The 21,736-nt window shown below is 43.6% G+C and overlaps 1 long non-coding RNA gene across 1 annotated transcript; it reads right to left on the reverse strand.

Moving 5' to 3' along the window:
- Nucleotides 1-7,333: 7,333 nt before the first annotated feature.
- LOC308595464 lies at nucleotides 7,334-13,370 on the reverse strand. Its single transcript, XR_014012045.1, has 2 exons — nucleotides 9,429-13,370; nucleotides 7,334-9,369 (listed from the first exon to the last, which is right to left on the reverse strand). It is a non-coding gene; the product is annotated as an uncharacterized lncRNA (long non-coding RNA).
- Between the last annotated feature and the right edge of the window lie 8,366 nt (nucleotides 13,371-21,736).

Here is a 21,736-nt window from a genome sequence, read left to right on the forward strand (position 1 = left end):
ATGGAATTCATACGGAACAAGATGAAGAGACAGATGAAAACAATATATTATTCCTTAATCTCCCATGTATGGAACCAGATGCATGCAAATGGCGTTTGGGTGAATAAGACCCACATTGGAAACAAATTCACTCCAGTTTAGGTGGGTAATTGTAAACTTTGGATCAAACAATGCATTTATCACAATCAACAACCTCCAAAGTGCCATAAACAGTTCCAAAATATGTCTGTCAAAGAGAATTGACAGTCAAGACTTCTGGTTAGAAGTCCTAGTTAGTTGATCTGTTGGTTATAGTATGGATAGTCTTTTTCAGGTTTTAGATTTAAATCTGGTAGAGTTGAGAAATTTCTATGAAATTCTAGTATGAGAGATGGGAGATTGTGTTTCAAGTTTTAAAATAATTCACATTTGCCCAGATACCTTTGTCCATAATTCTTGGAGCTTCCTCCAATCGTTCCAGCTATTCTGCATTATGAAATCACACCCATTCACAGAAAAGGGCGACTCAGAAATCAGGAGAGAAATAAATGTACCTCCCCAGTGAAATTCCATTGGCACTCTGTGCCATGTTCTTCTGGGTATCTCCAGCCACTCGGGAAAACCTGGATTTTCCCAGTCTTTTGGTTAGAGTCAATAAATCCCTCCTGTGTTGAATCTTGTCATCTCATATATTTATTTTTAATGTAAAGAGAACAAAGATGATGGCAGCAGGAGGATATGGGATGACCAGTAACCCTCGCTGCAAAAAGAAAACTTACAAATATTTTAAAAAAATACCCTTGAAATATTTTGGGGGGAAATTGTGAATACTTTTTTATAGAAAAGCTAATTTTTATGTAGCATGAAAGTCACCAAAATAAAATGATCAAGAACGGAAGTTGTGGCGAGAAGTTTTGTTGATGGGGGGCGGTGATGGGAAAGGGGGAGGTTGTGGGGAAAATGTTTGTGTGGAAGGGAGGGGAGTTGCAATGCATGGTGGGGAGTGGGGTGGGGTTAATGGCAGTCATGAATGTTCATGTGTTGTTGAAACATGAAGCACCTTGAAGTGAAGGTCATCTCTTACTAGGGAAGGCAATTGTGGTACTTGTAGGACATCCCAGGGGGTGGCTTCCCAGACTGGCACTCGATAATATGTATACAACCATGGCTTCTGCCAAACTGGGTGCATGAATACTGTACACCATTTTGGGGCACTTTGGGGCAAAAATTGTGAACAATTTGGGGAAATAATAGGCTGGGGTTTGGCCAATGCACAGCATATCATGTTGCCACCTCAAGGGGAAATTTCCTGAGGGAATGCAAATGTTGTTCAGAGAACTTGCTCCCCGCCTGCCCCTGTGGGTTGCTGGCAGTTGTGCATGTCTGCTTCCTGTGGTTTGGGGCCAGTGGGTGATGTGAGAAGTCTGGCTCCTCATTGGTGGCATTCCTTGGAGGTTGGCTGCTTGATTGGTCCACTGCTTTCTCCAAATTATTGTACCGTAATTTTCCTACCCCAGGAGCTCCCCGTCAACCACCTCTTCTCCCTGTCAGAGAGAGTTGAGAGATTTAAGGGGATAGGAAGCTGATAGTTTGTCTGCCTGACTCTGCCATGGAGATGGGTAAAAGGGAGAGGATATTTTCTTCGGGGTGGGTGGGAGGAAGGAGAGGGGGTAAATATATGGAAATGCAGGTGAAATTCTTTTAGGGAGTGGATCTCTTCAAGGGGAATGATATGGGTTGGGATCTGTTAGTAAGTTAACTGGTTGGCCTTGTGTAAAGTTGCTGTTGTGATGCAGCAGTATGTAGTGTCAAAGAAATTGTACTTAAGGGCTCAAATCCCACTTCTGCCTTGTATTGGGTGTGTGGCCTTGAACAAATTGATTGTTTCCAACTGGTCCAACACTGTTTACAGCAGTGGCCTCCCAAATGCCTCTGCAAAATTTATAAGCAGGGCATGAAGGTAATGGCATTGTCTGTTCGTTTCTGATGCTTTGCATCCTGTTTCCCTTACCTGAATATGTGTTCCAGAAAGTTTTCTCCACCCTCAGTATCTTGATCATATAATCAATCTCATGTGTGTCTTGACTTGTGGCTTGTGGTTTGGCTCAGTTTCTTGAGGAATCTGTTCTGCACATAGAGTTCCCAGATTTTCTCTGGATTGTTGATCTGTGTGGGCCTGATATCATTGTATTGCTTGGTAACTGGCAGGAGACTTGTATTACCTGACCAGAAGGTAAAATTAAAATTATTTGGTTTTCCAAAAGCATTTTATGTGTTTTCTAATCAAACATAGATTTGCCAAGCTTAATGTTGTCCAGTCACAAAAAATAATAGCAGGTTTGAATTCCTTACACCCCAAAACTTATTTTCAAGGCTCTTCACTGAAGAAATTTGCAGAAATTAAATTTCACCCCTAAAATGACACGCCCAACTGGTGAAATGTGTAAAAAGCAAAGGGGCTGTTTTCTTTGAATGTAATCAGTAAAAAGACCCACTGTTCTCGTCAACTCCTTAAACATGTGAACTCTCATTAGATATTTTGCAAGTTCATACGCTGCACTTATCTTCTGTGGTTTAAATTTTGTTTTTTGCTATTTATTAAATTTATATACTCCCAGTGTCCTTAACATGACTACAGCTTGAAACACAATACATAATACAGACACTGTCAAGGCTGAACAGTATTGGGTTGTGAAAACATTAACATTAAAATTCTACAACCCTGTAACCATTCCATTTTTCCCTTTAAAAACAAACAAACATCTGAGGAACAATCTGGGAGAGCTGCTTACACATCTCCCATTCACTTCAGCGGAGTTTGTGCAGGAGAACTTTACTCGAGTGTTGTGCCCCAGTTTAGTTTTTGATGTATAACTAGACTTTTGGTTGCATCTGTTTTGGTGTTTACCATCTTGCAAGCATTCCATTAGCAGAAGCATATTTTGAAGCACCAGCTAGCACTTGTTGTATGGCTTTTGTATTGTGCATCCCTGTGGTTTTTCTGTGTACATATGTTCCCTTGCCCTCTTTAAACCTAGCCCTCAAAGTAATCCCATAATTTCTGGCGTCCCTCCTGATCTGTCTAATTCCAGAAATAATTTGATCTTCATACCCAAATGGACCACTGGCCAAGATCTTAATATTGAATCACAGGAAGCAAATCTATTCATCCACTCTGCATATACTGCCCAGGCAGTTTCTATTAGGCTTTAGTGGTACAGCAAAAATTGGTTGGTAGTTTTCTGAAACAGGTTGTCTTATTACTTCAAAGTAAAAATGGAAATGTGGTAAAACTTCCCCCTTCCATCCATTCTTTAATCAGGTGTAGGGCAGATGATAGGTTCTACTTTACAGAGCACAGCCTTCTATAGGAAGGTCTCTTTGGTTTGAACATCTGTCTGGCCCATGTCCATTTTAAAGAAAAGGAGCCTAAGAAGGGAGCACAGCAAAGGCCTTGAAGGAGGGAGAAAAGGAGTATGGAAGTTGCCCATCAATAACACTGGGCGGTAGAATCAGCTGCCACACAAGCCAATCTCGTCACAGTCTTACCCAAATGAGATGTACTGCATTTTTGCATAAATTATGGAAATTGTTTCTAAATTTGTATCTCTACATATAAATTAGCATAGGCCAATTTTATGCAGATAAATACCCTTTTCTCCTCTTTTTTGATGATGGATAAGTGTGCTCTTTCGGTGGTTAAGTAGACCAGGCTCTTTTCCCTAGAATGCCAGCACACAATAAGGGTTTGAATGTTGTTCCAGGTAGCCTCTACTGAGTTCACGTCTTCCCTTCTTCCCTTATTCTTCTGGGTCGGTAAGATCTTAGACCAAAGAGGAACAGATATTATCGCCTCTGAGCCGCTGTGTGGAAAATCACCTTCCATCACACAAGCAGAAATTCCAGGCATTTTGTGACTTTCTCTGCCCTATCTTAACTGCTAGCTATATATCCCTCCTATATCCAGAAAAGAATGGCTTCCTGGGCTGCTTCCTTATCTGAACTGTTAAGCTGAATGCCATGAAGCATTTTCTGCTGTTCTCTCCGATTAGCCAGCCTTTGCCAAGGAGGTGCGAAACTGAGGCCTGGACATCAAATCCTCTTGCTCAAGGTTAAGTATGGGCTATGCAATTGCCCTTCAGCAGTTTGCTCTCTTTCTATTAGCTGTGGTGGACACTGCAGAATGTTAAGTGAGTTTCTCTGTGTGAGTGGAACTCTCTGAAGATAAGTAATGTGGGAGATTGTGTACGTGTGCCTGCATGCAGAGGGACTGTGGATAGTTTCAGTACTTTTTTCAAGGAGAAATTCCCCTTAAAACTCAAGCCAAACCTTCCCTACACAGTGCAAACAATGAGGTTGCCATTTTGGGTGCTCTAATGCATCTCCCACCCACGGCCAAATCCAACATGCTGGTTTGGGATGTTGTGTCAATTTTTCTGTAATGTCTGTCACTGATGCCCATATAGGCAGCCAGGAGAGTGAAGACTGATGCATGTCATAAAAGCAGGTTAATGGGGGTCATGACAACACATTTGCAAATATCTAACGGTGTGGTTTGAAAGAGGGAGAACAACTGTCTGACAGCCACTGAGGGGCAGAGGCGAGGTGACTGGTAGGCTCAGAGTACGGGGTGGGTGGGTCATCATTGCTCTGTCTGTACTAGTTTGTGTTACTTTTACTGCCATGATTTCTCCCACAGATTTGTGAGCATTCTTTGTAAGAGATTCCTCAACCCGCTCAACTATATTTCCCTGGGGAGAAGGAAGGGATGACCATGTTTGGCACAGATATGCCCATTGAGTATTAAGGGCCAACATGTAGTGACAGACCCTGTTTATAAGTAGGTAATTATCTAAATTATTTTAAATTATCTTTGTGTCTACAAAGTTGTGGCCCAAAGGCAAACCTTTCTCTCTTAGCAAACGTGCCCTTTCCAGTTTCTATGGTGGCAAAAACAAATTATTCCTAAACAGGGAAGTATCAAGCAGCTTTCAACCATGAGAAAGAAAAGCAGTGCTAGATTTCATTAGATTAAGTCATAATTCAATTGATAGAGACACATTTAAATAATGTGGCCGAATTTAAAACAATTCGATCCTTTCTAATCTCATAAAGTCAGACAGCTGAGAAGGGGGATTTCAAAGGGAGGGTGCTCGAGGAATTTGGCAGGCTGAAATCTGAGGTGGACTTTTTCTTCGGGACTGATGTGTGGATTAGAACATAGCCCTCTACAGAATCCAGGCTTCCACCAATTCTATGAGGTGGCCTTCCTTCCTTCCTTCCTTCCTTCCTTCCTTCCTTCCTTCCTTCCTTCCTTCCTTCCTTCCTTCCTTTTAAAATCCCCTTTGTTTAACAGGCAATATCTGCTGCATGCTATATGTGGCTGCAGGTCCCTCACAGGGCTACTGTATGAGAGGAAAATGGCTGCCCCCGTTTAGGCAGCCATCTTTTTTCTGTACCGTGTCCCTGTGAGGAATGTCACCTCACCACATGCCATCACTCCCCCAGGGGCATTTGGGACAGTCATGCACTCTAGCCACTTCAACAGATTTTGTTTGTTTGTTTGTCAGAGACCATTTTGAAAACTACAAGTAATTTATTTGAAAACACATTTGAAATAATTCAGCGGAGGGTGCTGAATTTTGGCGTTGCACAGGGCACCACTGAAATTTGAAAATCCAAAGTCTGCCACTACAAGGACACATTCCGGCCAAGCTCATAATAATAATAATTTATAATTTATACCCCGCCCATCTCAAGGAGGGTGTGTTATAGAGGTGGTGAGGGGTGAGGCCTGCGGAGAAGGAAATTACCTTGGAAAAGTCCTGAGAACTGTATAGAGAGATCTGAAGGGTCACATTCAGCTTCTGGGCCAGAGGTTCCCCTCTCAGCTCCATATGTAGACTAAAACCTCATGGAGTTTGGAGTGAAGACTATATCAGGCCATTTTGAAGTAAGTCTTGAAACACCTCGCCATTGATACCTACTTCTGAGTGTCATGTTTTATCATGGATTTGCACACTATCTAAATCAGGCATAGGCAAAATCGGCCCTCCAAATGTTTTGGGACTACAACTGCCATCATCCCTGACCACTGGTCCTATTAGCTAGGGATGATAGGAGTTGTATTCCCAAAACATCTGGAAGGCCGAGTTTGCCTATGCCTGATCTAAATGATTTCTAGACAGGTGTGAAGATTAAGACCTCTCCTTTGATTCACTGACTATCTAGACATTAACCTTAAATGTGTTTATGTTAAGAGTTTACATTAACTGGTAAATTGACAGATGCTATCATTTATATACATTATGCAAATTGTTTTGCATAATCTTGCCTTGTACACAATTACATAGTATTTGCTGATGAATAAATTGGGTATTTACAAATAATACAAAAAGCAATCAGAGACTGTAGGCTATGGGCACGATCCTGCCCCCGTTCCATCACTTTTAGGGCCAGTTGATTTCAGTGAGAAAATTTAAGTTTATCTTTCAATGCCTCACATTTAAATTTCAGTGATTAAGTATGACTGGATCATACTTTGGGAGCACCACCTGCCAGGAAATCTGCACAAACTGTATGACATCAATGGGAGTTATGTGATTCCATTGCTACTCTTTTCACCGGGGCTTGCACAAGAAAACCTGTTGGTGAATGTTGCCTGTTATATACTTTATATTAGATTTCAGAGGGAATGTAAGAAGTCTGGAGGATTGTGAAGGTCCACACAGTAGCTCTCTAGGAATCTAGTATAGGATCAGTGGTTTTGCTGCCTGCTTCAGGAGTTACTTTGCTTCCACGAATACTTGTGTATACTTGAGCTATTGTGAAGCCACCATATGACCCTGCTCCTCTTTCATCTAAAGAAAATGAATCCTTTAAGCTCTGTCCCTGGACTGATGACTGCTCAGGGACATTCCTGGCCCAGGGTGCCTTACTTATGCCTGGTCCAAACCAATAAGTCTTTATCAGAGGGCCCAACAAGGATACGTCACTCGGACTGACTGCTAGTAATTCTCCTTTCTTTCCACCATCCCAGTCACTTATACTGGGCCTTTTCCCAAGCTTAGGCAGATAGGCTTCCTGGTCTGAAGTGCCTTCATAATTCATGGGCTTCTGGATCACTCCTTCTCTTGGATCGTGACCAAGTGTACAACAGCTGTAAGGGCCTGAGCTTCCATAGGCTGCACATGCTATAATACAGTCGGCAAGGGATTTCTCCTCATCCATGGCTACAGCTTGCAGACAGTCATCCTCCAAGCCACCTTGCATGTTCCCTTGCATTTTTTACATATTCTCTACCACTTTCCCCTGACTGCAGGCCTCAGCTACTCTACCTTTGTACCATGATCTACAGTTCTTAGGACTCTTCCCTAGCTTTTCATTTGGATCACTGCTGGAAACACCCAAGACAGACAAGAGTCTGTTGTTTCTCAGCTACTAACCCTTCAACACATTCAGAAAGGATAGGGAACTCCTTAGCTATCCACATGGCAGCTCTTCTGTTGGGTCTCTGGGCCTGTCTTGACTTCCTTATAGCTGACGATCCAGTAAAGCTCTGACCTCTTGATATGCCGCCTCCTGACTCTTCTTTGGAGTTGCTGTAATTTCTGCTGCTCTCATTTTTTGGCTCTCACCAACTCATGGTTTCCCTCCAGGGTGGGTGGGTAATTTCCTTCTTTGTGACCAATCTTAAGTGCTCTCCTCTTCCTCAAGCAGCGGGAAGCAAAGGGATAGCATCCCTCTATTTAGTTTTCTTTGGAGAAAGAGCATGGGATAATTAGGGTATCTTTGGTAAACTGCATATTTAACATACAAACAGCAAGCAGGCTGTGATAATATAGGTAGCACAGCCACTAAGCCCTAGATTAGATTCCCAGAGCACAAAACTGTGGACCTACACAACCCTCTGAGCTGCCTTGAATTCTACTAACTTGCAGCTGAAACTCTCTAGTTCATGCTGTCTTTACCCCCACAGTCAAACTGCCAACACACTCATGCAGAGCTTTGTCTCCCTACCTGCAATCTTTCCTTTCGTTGTTCTTTTTGGTTATCCTCAACAAGACAGTCAATGAATAAAAACGGCATAAGGAAAAAGACAGCTCAGCAATGGCTCATAGTAATTTGCAGTGCGGTCTCATACAGTTAAAGCAAATACAATCAGAACAAGCCTAAAAGGGAGGAGGGACTTTAATCAGGGAGGAAGGAAAAAAGGCAGGGGCAGGGATATGCTCCAGCAGAGTCTCCTGGGCATGTACTTCATGCAGACAATCCCACAGAGAGATCACCTGTGCAGAGGCATAGTGTGGGGAAGGGCGGCGGGGGGGAACATAGCCCCGGGCGCACATCTTTGAAGGGATGCAATCAGGTGCCCGCATGACAGGCATGGAATCTTGGCAGCTGAGGCACGGCAGCAGGTGGCTTGGTCTACTGGGCAGGTGGATGGAAGCAATGGGTGAGGGGCCTGTTGGAGGCGGGCTCCGTTCACCCTCCACGTGGGCTTTGCGTCCCTCTCACATGTGCCCCCACCCCTGCTGCAACACTTGCCCCGCCCTGATGGCCAGCAACCCATGTTACACCACTGCCCCAGTGTTCTAGTGCTAATTTCCGTTGTGTTGTCTGCTGAAGGTGACTTCTCCTATGGTGTAAGGGTACATGAGTCTTCTGACCACTGAGCAATGAGAGGAGGAGTTTACAGGGGACATACATTCCTTCCAGTGCTGTAGCACCATCCTTTTGCCCATCAAGAAGGCACACAACATGCTATTATGTTGTCTGTCCATCGAAGTCCCTCAGCGTTGGAATATAACCGGTACAATGTGAGCATCCAAGAGGTTTAAGTTCCATCCTGCTGGTGAATTGCCTAGCCACGAGCTGATCAGCCCTGACTTACCTTCACGCAATCAGCTAAACATGGGTCACCGAGGGTCAAAACAGTAGGGATGGGGATGGGTCAATAGGAAATGGCCACAAGCCAGTGTGGTGAGGCCTGTGCAAGCCTCTTTATTTCAGTAGGTTTGTGAATGCATAACGCTGAGCTGGATTAGGACCAGCGTGTGTGCAATTTGCACACATGATGTTGGTGAAGCATGCTTGAGAGTCTAGCTAGTCCTTGAGTGTGAGAATCTCCCTTACTTTATACTGTGTTTTCCTTGCCAGTTGGGTTGGAACAAGAAGTGCCAATACCTAAATAAGCCTGCAAACAAAACCTCTGCTTATAGACATTTCTTATCCCCGTAAGCTCCAGAAATCCTGCAAAGAAAGCAGAATTCTTGGGAGATTTCTCAACTTGATATCAAGAGGTTTGGATAAGCTCTGCTTCTGTAGCTAAGCTTCCAGGGGGGCTCTTCTGTATGGGATCTTCAGATTTGATTTCCCCCCAGCCACTGGCTTGTATTGTCTTCCCAATGGGGTAAGGTGTTCTCTCTGAATACTACTACAGCACTGACTGCATATTTTCTCCTTCCCATCGCAAAAGAAGTAAACTGTGTTATTTACAAAGGTGTGCTTGTGACAGTAAGACTTAATTCAATTTCATAATCATATGCTTCATTCTCTCAACATGGTCACCGGACTCTAGTCCTAAAGATACGGGCCTTGAGGAATATCCAGCTGTATCAGGGTAGGACTTTACCGGCTTGAAAAGTTGCTTTTATGTGATTAATTGGCTTGGCCTTTTGATGCAAATGGTGGAGGATGGCTGAACAATTCCAAAAAGAGCAAGGACTGGTCACCATCCCTATCATTTCTGTTAGTGCAGTTGAGGGACTTTGTTACAATATGTAGGAAATCATGCAGTTAGCTTTCTTTGGGAGCTGAATAGGCCTCAGCGATGAGGATATAATGGAAAGATGTGCTGTTTATTAGAAGAAAAGCTTTTTCCCACTTGTAACTGACCTGCCGTGTATACCTCTATTTAGATTCAAAAGAAAAGTCTCAGCAGCACACTATGTTCAAAATAAATTTCCTTCTCTCAACATCATTTGGATGACTTCATCTGCAAACATCCAACAAGGAACCTGTAATTCTTGGTTTATGTCCTTTATCTGGTATAGTTCTTCCTCAGTATCAGCACAGTTGATCAGTTTCGGTGGGAGGTCTCAAAGGCAAGTGGCTGAAATCCAGTTAGGATTTTGCAAGTGAATTTAACAACTTGTTTGAGTAAGAAAAATCATTTTGTTGTCTGGATCCGTCAGTACTATGACGGTGGCAGGGGGCATTCTGGTTTCAAAGCCAACATATTGACTTTGGGGGTTAATATTTCAGACACTTGAGGAATTTTTTTTTTTTTAAGTATCAATATTTGGATTTGTTTCTCTTGTTTTTAAATACTGTGGAATGGTTCAGGTTAAGTAATGCCATAACTGCACCCCAAATCCAGATGGTGTTGAAATGACTATATATATATATATATTCACAACATTTTATTTTTCTGAGTTGTTTAGATATTTTTAAATATCTGAAAGTTTTGTTTATCTGTTGGGTATAAATAACTTAACAATATTTCACATGGCATTTGTATTGAAAAGCTCCAGTTGACCTGTGGATTGCATTCCAAAGCGTTAATAGCATAGAATGTATTTAAAAGAACTCGTTGGATGATTTACAAAATGGAGTTTACACTGCAGTATGTATGAGTAAATAGTGATGGAACTGTCCAATGGAAAATGCACAGACTGGGTGTTTCCACGCTGTGTTTTCAGTTTCTCAGGCCAGGAGCATCCCTTTTACCGCCATCCGTTCGCACAATTTTAGTGGTTAATGTGAAAGTTACAACTTAACTTTTTATCATTTCCAAACGCATGGAAAGTATAGTGTGTGTGTGTGTGTGTGTGTGTGTGTCTGTGTGTGCGCACACACACAGTAGAATTTATTTATTTGTTTGTTTTAAATTGGTTTGCCTTTGGTTCCGTTTACATGGCATGTGCAGCGGAATGAGGTAAAATGCTTGCAACTCCATCTGTGCAGTTTCCTCTTCCATTTCATCATGCAAACCGTCTAATGTGATGAAGAGAATGTTCCAAATAGAAGAGATTGGTGGAGAACAGAGAGGTACCCTTCCAGGCTGAGAGTCCCAAATGTTGGGTATGAACCTGCCTTTGACCCAAATGAGGTGGCTGCTCTTGGGTGTTGTGAGGAAATCAGCACAACTGAATGTAGAGCAGTGATGATGTTCCACGGATATCGCCTATTAGTAATACGTTTGGGAATCCCTGGCACAGGAGACTGGGTGCCTTTCGTTGAGATGAACACATAGCATTTTCTTCCTTCATCTCCTGCTGTTTGCTGAGCTTTTGAAATTAAGTTAAGGCTGCCAGCCATCAACCTTGAGGTGATGCCTTTCCTTTTAAAATGACAAGGCACCATGAACAGATGCTGCAGCTAAGCTTCTGCCCCTTTCCTCCACCCATCACTCCAGCCTCCCTCCTCTCCTGGTTGCAGTACAGCCAAATTTAAGACTTACATTTTAAGTCATGCTTGGTGCAGGTAGTGGTGGAGGGGGAGGGTGGGGGCAAAGGGACTCACAGAAGAATGGTCTTGGTGCCACAATGGCTGCCTATTTTTTTCACTTCCTTGGAGCTTTGAAAGTGGTAGGTGTGGTCTCCGGGTTGATGGGCAACACTCCTAAATTCAATGCCTGAGCCAAATGAGATGGGGTGGACGGGGCCTGGGGTGGTTTTGGTTTAAACTTTTCTCTCTTGGTTGGGTTCTCTGGACTCCTAGTTAGTTCAGGGCATGACATTCTTTGTGGGCAGGAGCTGAGGTAGGGAGGGTTGAGAGTCAGGGAAAGGGTTTACTAGCTTAGTGTCCAATCACAGCTTTGTTACCAAATGGCCATGTTGGCCCAGATTATTTTCAAAATGGCCGCTGGTGCTATTTCAGCATATATCAAGGGAACACTGCTATGGATCCTAGTTGGGGGTGGGGCAGGAGGACAAAGCATTCTGAATGCAAGCTTGACGACACAAAGGCATCCAGTGTGGGGTTCAGGCAGAGACTTGGAAATGCAATTTCCTCACACAACTAAAATGGGGGAAGGAGACATCATTATTACTTTCCCAGCGTAGCGCCTTCCCAAGGGAAAGCGCCGTCGAACTCAGGCTTGCCTCGTCTCTCTGAGGCCCAAATCCCACTACCCCCACCAATCACTACTCTTCTTTCTCCCAATCCTCCTATCCCCAACACCTCCCCCTCTCCAATTCTTTTTTCTGTAAATAGCTATTTCTGATTTCGGACAAGCAGGGATCGATAGATTCTGGAGGGGGGAGGACAATTGTTTTACTTTTTCCCTTTCTCTTAATGATTTTTGGTGTTTGAACTTGAAAAATAGTATATATTAGTGTGTGTGTATGTATGTATGTGTGTGTGTGTGTGTGTGTGTCTATATATATAAATATATATACACACACATACACAGGCGACATCAACATACACACACATACACACATACAAATGGATCCTGGTCAAAAAGAAAGTCGTTGATTTCCCCCCATTGATTTATCTTGTTTCTCACTGGGAGTTGTTTTGGGAGCAGATGGTTTTTTGGGGGGTGGGTGGGTGAAATGTATAGATTTTCAGTACAGCATTGCTCAAACAATGCAGGGGAAAAAACTTTAAAAGAAAGGGGGGAAGGAACAACAACAACAAAAATAAAACAAAATGAGAAAACTTTGTGATGTACAGAATCTGTAAATAGTCAAAGATTCTTTCTCTTTTCTAACAGCAAATTATTTCTGTCACTTTATATTCAAAAATAAAGAAACCTACCACAAAATATCAGGGTAAAAAAAAACAAAAAACCACAAAGCCCAAGAATCAGAGTCTTTTCTTGCATGTGGTGATGAGTGCCAAAGTGTGTTGTTTGGTAGAAATGATTTAAAAGCCTGAAGCACCGGAAGTTGTGTGAGAGGATGGATATTGTGTGTGACTCAAAACATGATAACCTGAATCTTTAAATTGTTCTATAAATGTTTGTAGGGATATGGAAAGCCATCTCTCTCGCCTCCCCTTTCAAAATATGGAGGAAGCTACGGGAAGCTATCTGTCATGGTTCTGAAATTAATGTTGCGGTGTGTGTAGTTGGAAAGAGGCTATTTAAATATATTTCACATTGTCTCCCTCTTCAGCTTTTCACAGATTGATGAGGGAAAAGATCAGCAAGTTCAGACTCCATTCACCAAGGCAGAATTCCCCACAATCCCCTCCCTTCCCCTGAAGATCTCTATAATCCAGTGCCCAGTTTCTGCGGGACCTGCTTCAGGCAGCAATCTGATGGCCAGAAGTGTGTATTGCAACACAGACGGAATGCAGTGTCTCTCAGCAGGGGTGCCTCTGTTACAGACACTGCACATGCCCTCAGGCGTAGCTGGAGCATTGCTTCCAAAATCCAAAGAGCAACTCAACATGAACATCTAAATACATAAATATCAATTAAATAGAAACCTGAATAATTAAGCACATGGCATCTACACCTTGAAAGCCCCACCCTTTCTTAGGAGTGTTGCTGTCGGCCAACTTTTCATTATACCCTGATTAAAATTGGGTAGGGCTTCCTCCTGAGGCCAGATTCTAGCCTACAGTTCTCCAACTGCCTATTCTCTGATCTAGATCACAGTAGAGGGGCTGTTAGCCTATTGCATTTAGCAAGTGTACTATTTGTGTGCACAAATAGTTGAGCTGTAAACCCATACTGCTATTCACAGGTAACGTTCACTGAGTGTGCAGTTTGTTAACCTGTGTAAACAAATAGCTGAGCTGTGCAAATCAACAGGTGTACACTCTGTCACACAAACACTTGCCCAGATTGCACCTCTGTTTGGTGTAATGTGTGAATTAGTCTTATGCCACAATGAACAAAAACCAGGAAGAAATGCTTCCTGATTATTAAAGGAAGAACAAACAAACAAACAAACAAACAAACACCCTCTATTCTTAACAAATTAAAAGAGGAGACGAAAGAAAATGACACACTCCTTCCCCCAGAAGATTATTTTTAAATACAAAAAAATTATAACACAGATCTTATAGGACCATGTCTGTAAAACTAAGCATTGGAAAGATGTGTCCTCTATTTCAACTTTTTGCTGAAATAGCCACATTTCTATCACTCACATAAAATACCTGTTGGCTATGCTAGTCTGCCACAGGTTCAAGGGGGAGGAAGAATCCCAATCACACAAAAAGCTTTCACGTTTGAAAAGGCCATACACGCCCATTCTCATTTTGTGGCACCCTCTTTTTCAGTGTTTGAAATGGGGAATGAAAGGTGTGTGTGTGTGTGTGTGTGTGTGTAAGAATGATTTGAATGAGTTTAAAGATATGTGTGTCTAGAGAATGAGGATTATGTGTGTAGGCTGGTTGCTCCGGGTAAGTGAATGTTGGATGTGAGAATGAGTAGAGAAAAACTACTGTCTGCAGTTATTATTTAAACTGATATTCTATAAACAAGAGTAGGTACTTTTTTTTTTTAAGTCAGGTCGATGAGGCAGGTGGATAACCATCACTACCCTCACCTGCCAACTTAGTTGCCATTTTGAAGTAGAGATTGGCTTTTGCAACCATGGGCACATCTTTCGTTTGCCTTCACTATGAATGATGCCTTCAAAGCATCACAGAATTGTCCATGTTTTCCTAAACAAGCTGAACCAACCATTTCTCTGGGGTTGCTGTGTGTTTCCCAAATACTTAGGAAATGGAGGTCGGAGGCTGATCACCATTTCCCCACGAATCAATGAACCATGTCTGAAGAGGATTTTCTCAGGCTCCCTCCCCAATTCCCTGGATTTGAATGTATGGTACAGTTTTCATCATTACTTGGCAGGATTATTCAGCTGAGAAACTTGCTATGTGGTCACATGTATGCTGGGGGGAAGGGTCCCAGTAGGCCCACACAAATTTAATGCATGGGGGGCAAACATTGCAACCATGCCTTCTGCCACCCATTATTCCAAAGGGAACAAATCACTGTTGGTGTGGTTGACTGGCATAAGAAAGGGCACTATGTGTGCTCTCATGTCCATGCATAATGCTCTACCACTGAGATGGTACCTGGCCCAATCAATACTTGCATGGATCTTGATATGGGTACATCTGTACATGCATATAAAAATGAATACATGAGTGAAAATAGCATACAAAATGCATTATATTGGGGAAAATTGCCAAAATGTGTACAGAAGTCAAAACTGCATATGAAAATGTGTTTATTAGGATTAATTCACACTGAAATGCTGGTGAATTATCAAGAGGATATTATTCACAAGTTGCTGGAGAAATGTAGAGAACTGAATTTAAGACTGGAAAAGGGAGAAACGGAGAGAATAAAAATGGACAGTTCCTCCCATTCTGATCTGTATAGCAGGATTCTCAATTGCTATTGATTACTCAGAGCAGCAGCTGCAGCAAATTTCTTTAAGGGTGCATTCACACATCACTTCTTTGTCCTGGATACTCTTAAACTGGTTCTGTGTGTCAATCCCTAGATTTCAAGTAGGTCCAATAAATCACAAGGTCCAAAGTCTCCACCCTTTGGATGGGGAGAATACTAGAAATTAAATCACAGTTGTAACATTTGCCCAGCAGTTGCCCTCCATGAATGTCATCATATGTTGTCCTGTGATGTCTCTCCTGAGAGTTCTTCTGGGCTTGTGGCTGCTTCTTGGTTTTTCTTGTTTGCTTCTTAGTTCTGCTTATACTCTGTGAGGTGACATGATTAGAAATCCTCATACTTACTGTATTTTTCGCTCTATGGGATGCACTTTTTCCCCTCCAAAAATTAAGGGGAAATGTGTGCGCATCCTATAGAGCGAATGCAGGCTGCGCAGCTAAGCCCAAAGCCAGAACAGGGAGATGGAGCGCTGCGCAGCGCTCCGTCTCGCTGTTCTAGCTTGGGGATGGCTGCGCAAAGCCTCCACAGGGCAGCGGGGTGGAGGCACCCCACTGCTCTGCAGAGGCTTCAAAGGCTGCGCTCCGGGAGCTTCAGGCAGCTGTCCGCAAGCCTTCGGCGCGCAGCAGCAGTTCCGGCTGTGCTCCAAAGGCTTGCGGATAGCCGCCTGAAGCCTGGAGAGCAAGAGGGGTCGGTGCACACTGATCCCTCTTGCTCTCCAGGCTTCACTTTGCTGGAGAGGCGATGCACAGTTTTCCCTCTCTGCGCAGCGCCCCTTCAGCAAAGCGGGAGGAGAAATGGAAGGGGCTCTGTTTCTCCTACTGCTTCACTGAAGGGGCGCTGAGCAGTGAGGGGGATATTCCCCCCCCCCGTTCTCCCCCTCCTATGGTCCGGTGCGTCCTATAGAGCGAAAAATACGGTACTTCCTGCAGGCAGCCAGGTGCAGCCCATATTGCAAGCACGGGATGAACTGAAAACCCCTTCTCCAAGACATCCACAGATGTTACACCCAGAGAGGTAGGAGCAAACATTGCATAGGGGCAAATATTCCGATATGCTCTGTCCAGGGCTATAGATTCCCAAAAGAGAGCAAAATTATAAAAAAGCAGGATTCTTTATATATTACACTTATTACACAACTGTGCATGTTTCCTACTTTCCCATAATTTATGCAGCGCCTGCCAATCATTGGAAGGCGGCAAAGTGTAGCATGTGCCTTGCCTGATCCTCTCTTGAAACCTTGTTCAGACTTCCCTGCTATGCTTCTGAGATTTCAGTAGGCACTTCCCACACTTTTTCCAGCCTTGAGGGCTAGAAAGTTTTGCTTTGTTTTTTTAAGAAAGGAAGAGAAAGGAAGCCAAGGTTCTTATACAATGCACCCATTATCAAACTTTGCACTTCCACTGTGTGTGACGGCAGAAATGTGGAACATCTGGCATATACATTGTTGTGGGATTGTGTTTCCTTCCACTGCTGTTTTTCTAGAAAAAGAGGTGCCAGAATTCTGCATGAACGCCTCCCTTGTTCTCTTAGAATGGCAATAGTGCCCACCTGAGAGGTGCTGGAACTGAGTTCTGGTGAGTTCTGGCTGAAAAAAGCCCTGTGTCCCGCAAAGAAAGGCAAAAGGAACCAAAACTAAAACCAAATGAGCTATCTAGAGATATATCCACAAGAAGGAACATTAATCTCAAAGCACAAACGGGAAGGGAGAGGGAAAGAACCACACCACCCTTAAAGACATTGTGAGGGGTGTTTGTTGCTGTTTTGCATCCATTCACTTTGTGCATCACACCACTTGCACTGATTCTGGGGTTCCCCGGTCTGCTACATATCAGCACAGACAATGGAGAGGTACTGTGTACAGTGCAAGAATTGAACTAGTACATCAGAGCCCTGGTTTGGGAGCATGGGAGGCAGGTGGCACATTCTTAGTGTCTGGCTGGAGGGGAGGTGCAGAGATTGGGCCTCAACACAGATACCCAGCTTCATCCAGGGCATCTTGATAAAAGAAAGCCCCTCCCACCCCATCCCACAACCATCCATAGTAAATAGAACAGCCTCACAAGGAATTGCATTTCAGGGAACAGCAGTGAGCAGCATTTCATCTGCAAACGTACTATGCCACTTTCCGAGAAGGAGAAAGAAAAGGAAATGGGATGTGTTTGCAGAACAACGAAGAATGATTCTCTACACTGACATAAGTGGATAAGGTACTGTTGATTACCTGACTGTTGATGACAGAGCTCAATTGCAAACATCTGTGCAGGACTCAAAAGGAAGCTGAAGAAGGAAGTGCAGGTAAGTTTCACTCTCTGGTTCCCTATCTTATGTGAAGTCACTGCTAGATGGAATGTATTACAACTATGATAGTGGGGCTTGGTGGGGGGAGGGGATGCCAGTTCAGTAAATGCTCAGCTAAGATGCTGTCAGAGAGCCTGTTATATTATGGCACTAGCAGAATTTGGTGGCAGATTTGCTGTTCTCCTCAGGACAGAACCAGACTAGAATGATCAGGGAACTTATCAGAACCCAGTACCATCCGGCTTCAATTTCTGGCATCTCCTGGGAGGGCCTGAAAGACTCCTGCTTGAAAACCTAGAGAGCCCTTGCCAATCATTATAGACAATGCTGTGCTAGATGAGCCAATTCTCTGATGCAGAGACAGTCTAAGGCCTCTTCCTAAGCAGTGGCCTCCTATCGCTGTGCCAAAGCCTGCAGAAATGCATTCAGAATGGCTATAATACAGTTGGGTGCAGGGAGCTTTCCACTGCACATTTATTTTGGTTATGGATGCAAGGAGCATCTTTTATGCATTTAAAGTTCTCCCCCTTGCCCCCTACGTCTCTGAATCAGTAACAGATTGCCAGACCGAAACAGAGTCCATGGTGAACAGGGGAACACACACAAATACATCACCCCCCTTATTTATTTTAAAGAAAGGAGTTAAGGAGGAATACTGATAACTGAACTGTAGAGTTGGAAGGGACCCCAGGAGTCAGCTAGCCCAACCTACAATGCAGGAATCTCAGTTTAAAGAATCACTGACAGATGGCCATCCAATCTCTGCTTAAAAACCTCTAGTGAAGGAGAGTTTGAGACAGTTTGTTTCACTGCCAAACATCTCTTACCCTCAGACAGGTCTTCCTGATGTTTAGTCGGAATCTTCTTTCTTGTCATTTGTATCCATTGGTTTGGGTCCTACAGTCTGGAGCAACCAAAAACAAGCTTGCTCCATCTTCCATGTGACAGACCTTCAGCTATTTGATGGAGAGTTGGCTAAACAGCCAGGATGAGGGGACATTTATGGAAACATAAAAAGGAATCTTTCTGAGTGCTGGTTGGAAGAACCTATGGAGAAGGTCCATCGGTCCATATGAGAGCGCATGAGTTGTCTGCAAATGGGCTGAGGTTCAGTTCCTGTCTTCTCTGGGTAGGGCTGGGAAAGATCCCTGCCTGAATTTCTGGAGAGCTTCAGCCAGTCAGTGTATGCAGCCAGTACTGAGCTGGATGCATCCATGGTCTGACTCAGCACAAGCCAGTTCCCACTGCTCCTGGTGCCTCTTTAACAAGGTACATGTTTTTATGCAAAGAATCTGGAAAGGAGCAGGCTAATCAGGGATGAACTGTGACAGGACACATGAAAGAAGTGCTGCTGCTCCTCATATTTCCACCGACACATCGCACTGCAGGCAACGGCATTCACTTTCTCACTTGCTTTCAAGGCCATTTTCCTGGCTCAGCTCCAGCAAGTATAATTAAAGCCAAGTTATCTCAAAATGCTACCTGCATGTCAAAGTGTGTAGGGCTGGTTTTGTTTAACCTTTCCACAACTCCAGCACCAAACCTACAAATCAGATTTTCAACTGTTCCAGCTTTTGGTGCTGTAACTCATGTTAATTTGTTAGTCTATTACAGTACATACGTAGAAAATACAGACATTAGCATTCCGGGCATATAAATATAATAATTTAACATTCAGAAAAGCCATTAGAGTATAATTTATTCTCACATGTTTCAAGCAGGCCTCCTGGAAAAGGTCTCAGCCTGGCTTTGGTCTCAGCCCTTGGACCCACTTGGCTCTCTTAAAGAACGATGTTCCAATCCAACAAGGGAAATCACACAGGATCAGCCCTCTAAATGGGTAGCCCATGCAGGTGGAAAAGCAGTATTCAAATCTGTGTCTCAGAACTGAATTAAATTTGCTGGATGCATCCTTCATGCACACCTGCATCCGAGGCCACAGGTTGTTGCAAGCAAACTGGTTGCTGAAAACTAAATCTGAATTGGGTACTGATCCATATAAAAGGAGCACACAGACACCCTTGCCATCTGTGTTCCTGGCAAATGCTGCTGTTGCTGAGAAAAGGCAAAGGCTATTTTCTCTTGGATTAAAAAACGAAGACCATCCCCTATGATTTCTGTTGTGTATTGAATATGCACTACATTTCGAAGCACTTTTATTGCCATATTGCGCAGTGTGCTGTATTAATCACTCAACGCTTTCGAAAATGTATCATTTAGGCCTGCTTTTTCAGGTGAGAAAGCTTTTGTGCCAATGTCTTAAGCAGGGGTGGCCCATCCCAATTTGCCACCTGAGGTAAAACAGGAAGGTGGTGCCTTGCTGCCAAACCTCCCCCACCAAAGCCTTCCTTACTTGCGTTGCACGGTGGTGCCAACGAAGCAGTGGCGATGATGGCGGGTTCTGGTGAGATTGCATGACACGCTGCCACTGGCAAAGATCCTCGCGAGGTCCGTAAGCTCTTATGCCAGTGGCAGTGTGTCCGTGTGGGCCCCAGTACTTGGGATGCCTCAGCCCACCTCAGTAGTGGGCTGGCTGTGTCAGTGTTGGGAACCACCAGCCATCAGGCCTAGCTAGGCCATTTCAGCCAAATCTCACCCACTTGCCCTGCACCTGACATTATATATGGATCCAGTTGCCCACCACTGTCCTAAGTAAAAAAATATAGGGCTGGATCCATCAAAGGAACTGCCTTCAATTGGAGATGATGAGCCTATATGCTCAACCCAGAGAGAACACATAAGCTGTAGTTTCCCCTCCAACCTTCCCCCCATTCTCCTGGGTTCTTGGCCCTGTTAGAAGGATTGCAACACACTCAGAAATAGCAGAGTTCCAGAAAGCAGCAACCTGCCCCAACCAGTCACTGCTCACAGCTCATGTGACCCTCTGTCCTTTGTATAACACAGTGATGCCTTCTCAGACTGGTTAGGAAACAGAGACTGCAGTCCCATACACCCTTACTAAGTTTAGGGCTAGGCTGCAATGGACTCAGAGGGACTTATTTCTGAGGATAGCTGTTTGGAACTGGGCCATGAGCTGCAAGGTCTTATCACCTAACCCTGCAAAGGTTAGATGCCCCCAATTACTACCTCCCTCGACTTTGCATATCTTCTTCCCACAGGCCACCAAGGAACTTGCACTAAATCTGGTCCCTGCAGGATTTGCAAGCTGCCAAAAAGGCATTTAGCCCAGAAGAACTAATAAGCTCAAAAGAGACAGGTGAAAACAAAACTGCCTTTAATCAACTTTGCTAATATTGTTCTTCTGTCGCCCTTCACGATCTCAGAGTACAAAATTCCAAGCAGGTGGCCGCTATGCTGCCTTCAAAATCTGAAGTTTAAATAGTTCCAGCCCTGCATTTCTAAGCACTTCATGTTCAAGGAGTGTGGGAGTAGACCGTATCAGCCAATTGGGTTGCTCTGTTTCTTCCAGCCCACTTAGCATAGGCAATACGGTAATCGGGATGTGTGCTGTTCTAGGAGGCTGGTGTCTGAGCCAATTCCTCAGTCAGCAGCACCTGCGTAACTAACATGGCATTTTGATGGCTATCTAGCCCGCACCAGCTAAGCTGTTTCTACACCCTGTCATCATGTGTTTCCAGGTGGTTGTAAAACAAGCGGAGGTGTATGGATACAAACAGAAGGCTGAGCACAGAGAAGGAGAACAGCCTAATTAAAAAAAAAGAGAGGGGGGAGTTGGAGTTGCCACGGTCCAGATTATTGGAATCGAAGGAAATGGCCTGAGTGTTTATTACAAGGAAAGTCTGGGAGATTTTTAAGCCACCAGAAATGGCTAACTATAGAAGCTATTAGCTATTAGCCATTTCCAAACAGCAAAACAGCTGTAACAGCTAAGACTGCCTTTAAACTCATCTTTAAAACGTATGTTTTCTCAAGCCTTCATGGACTCTTAGTCTTAATTTTTAATTTTAGTTGTATACCCTGTTCAGTTTTATTTGTGATACATAGTTGCATTTTTATTTTAATCACATTTTTTTTGAAAATAGTATTTTTTATCTCTCTGTGTAAACCATGTACAGGATTTATTATTATTATTGTTATGCACCACTCCAA

Source organism: Podarcis bocagei (assembly GCF_964188305.1).
Source record: "Podarcis bocagei genome assembly, chromosome: 10".
NCBI classification, from domain to species: Eukaryota; Metazoa; Chordata; class Lepidosauria; order Squamata; family Lacertidae; genus Podarcis; species Podarcis bocagei.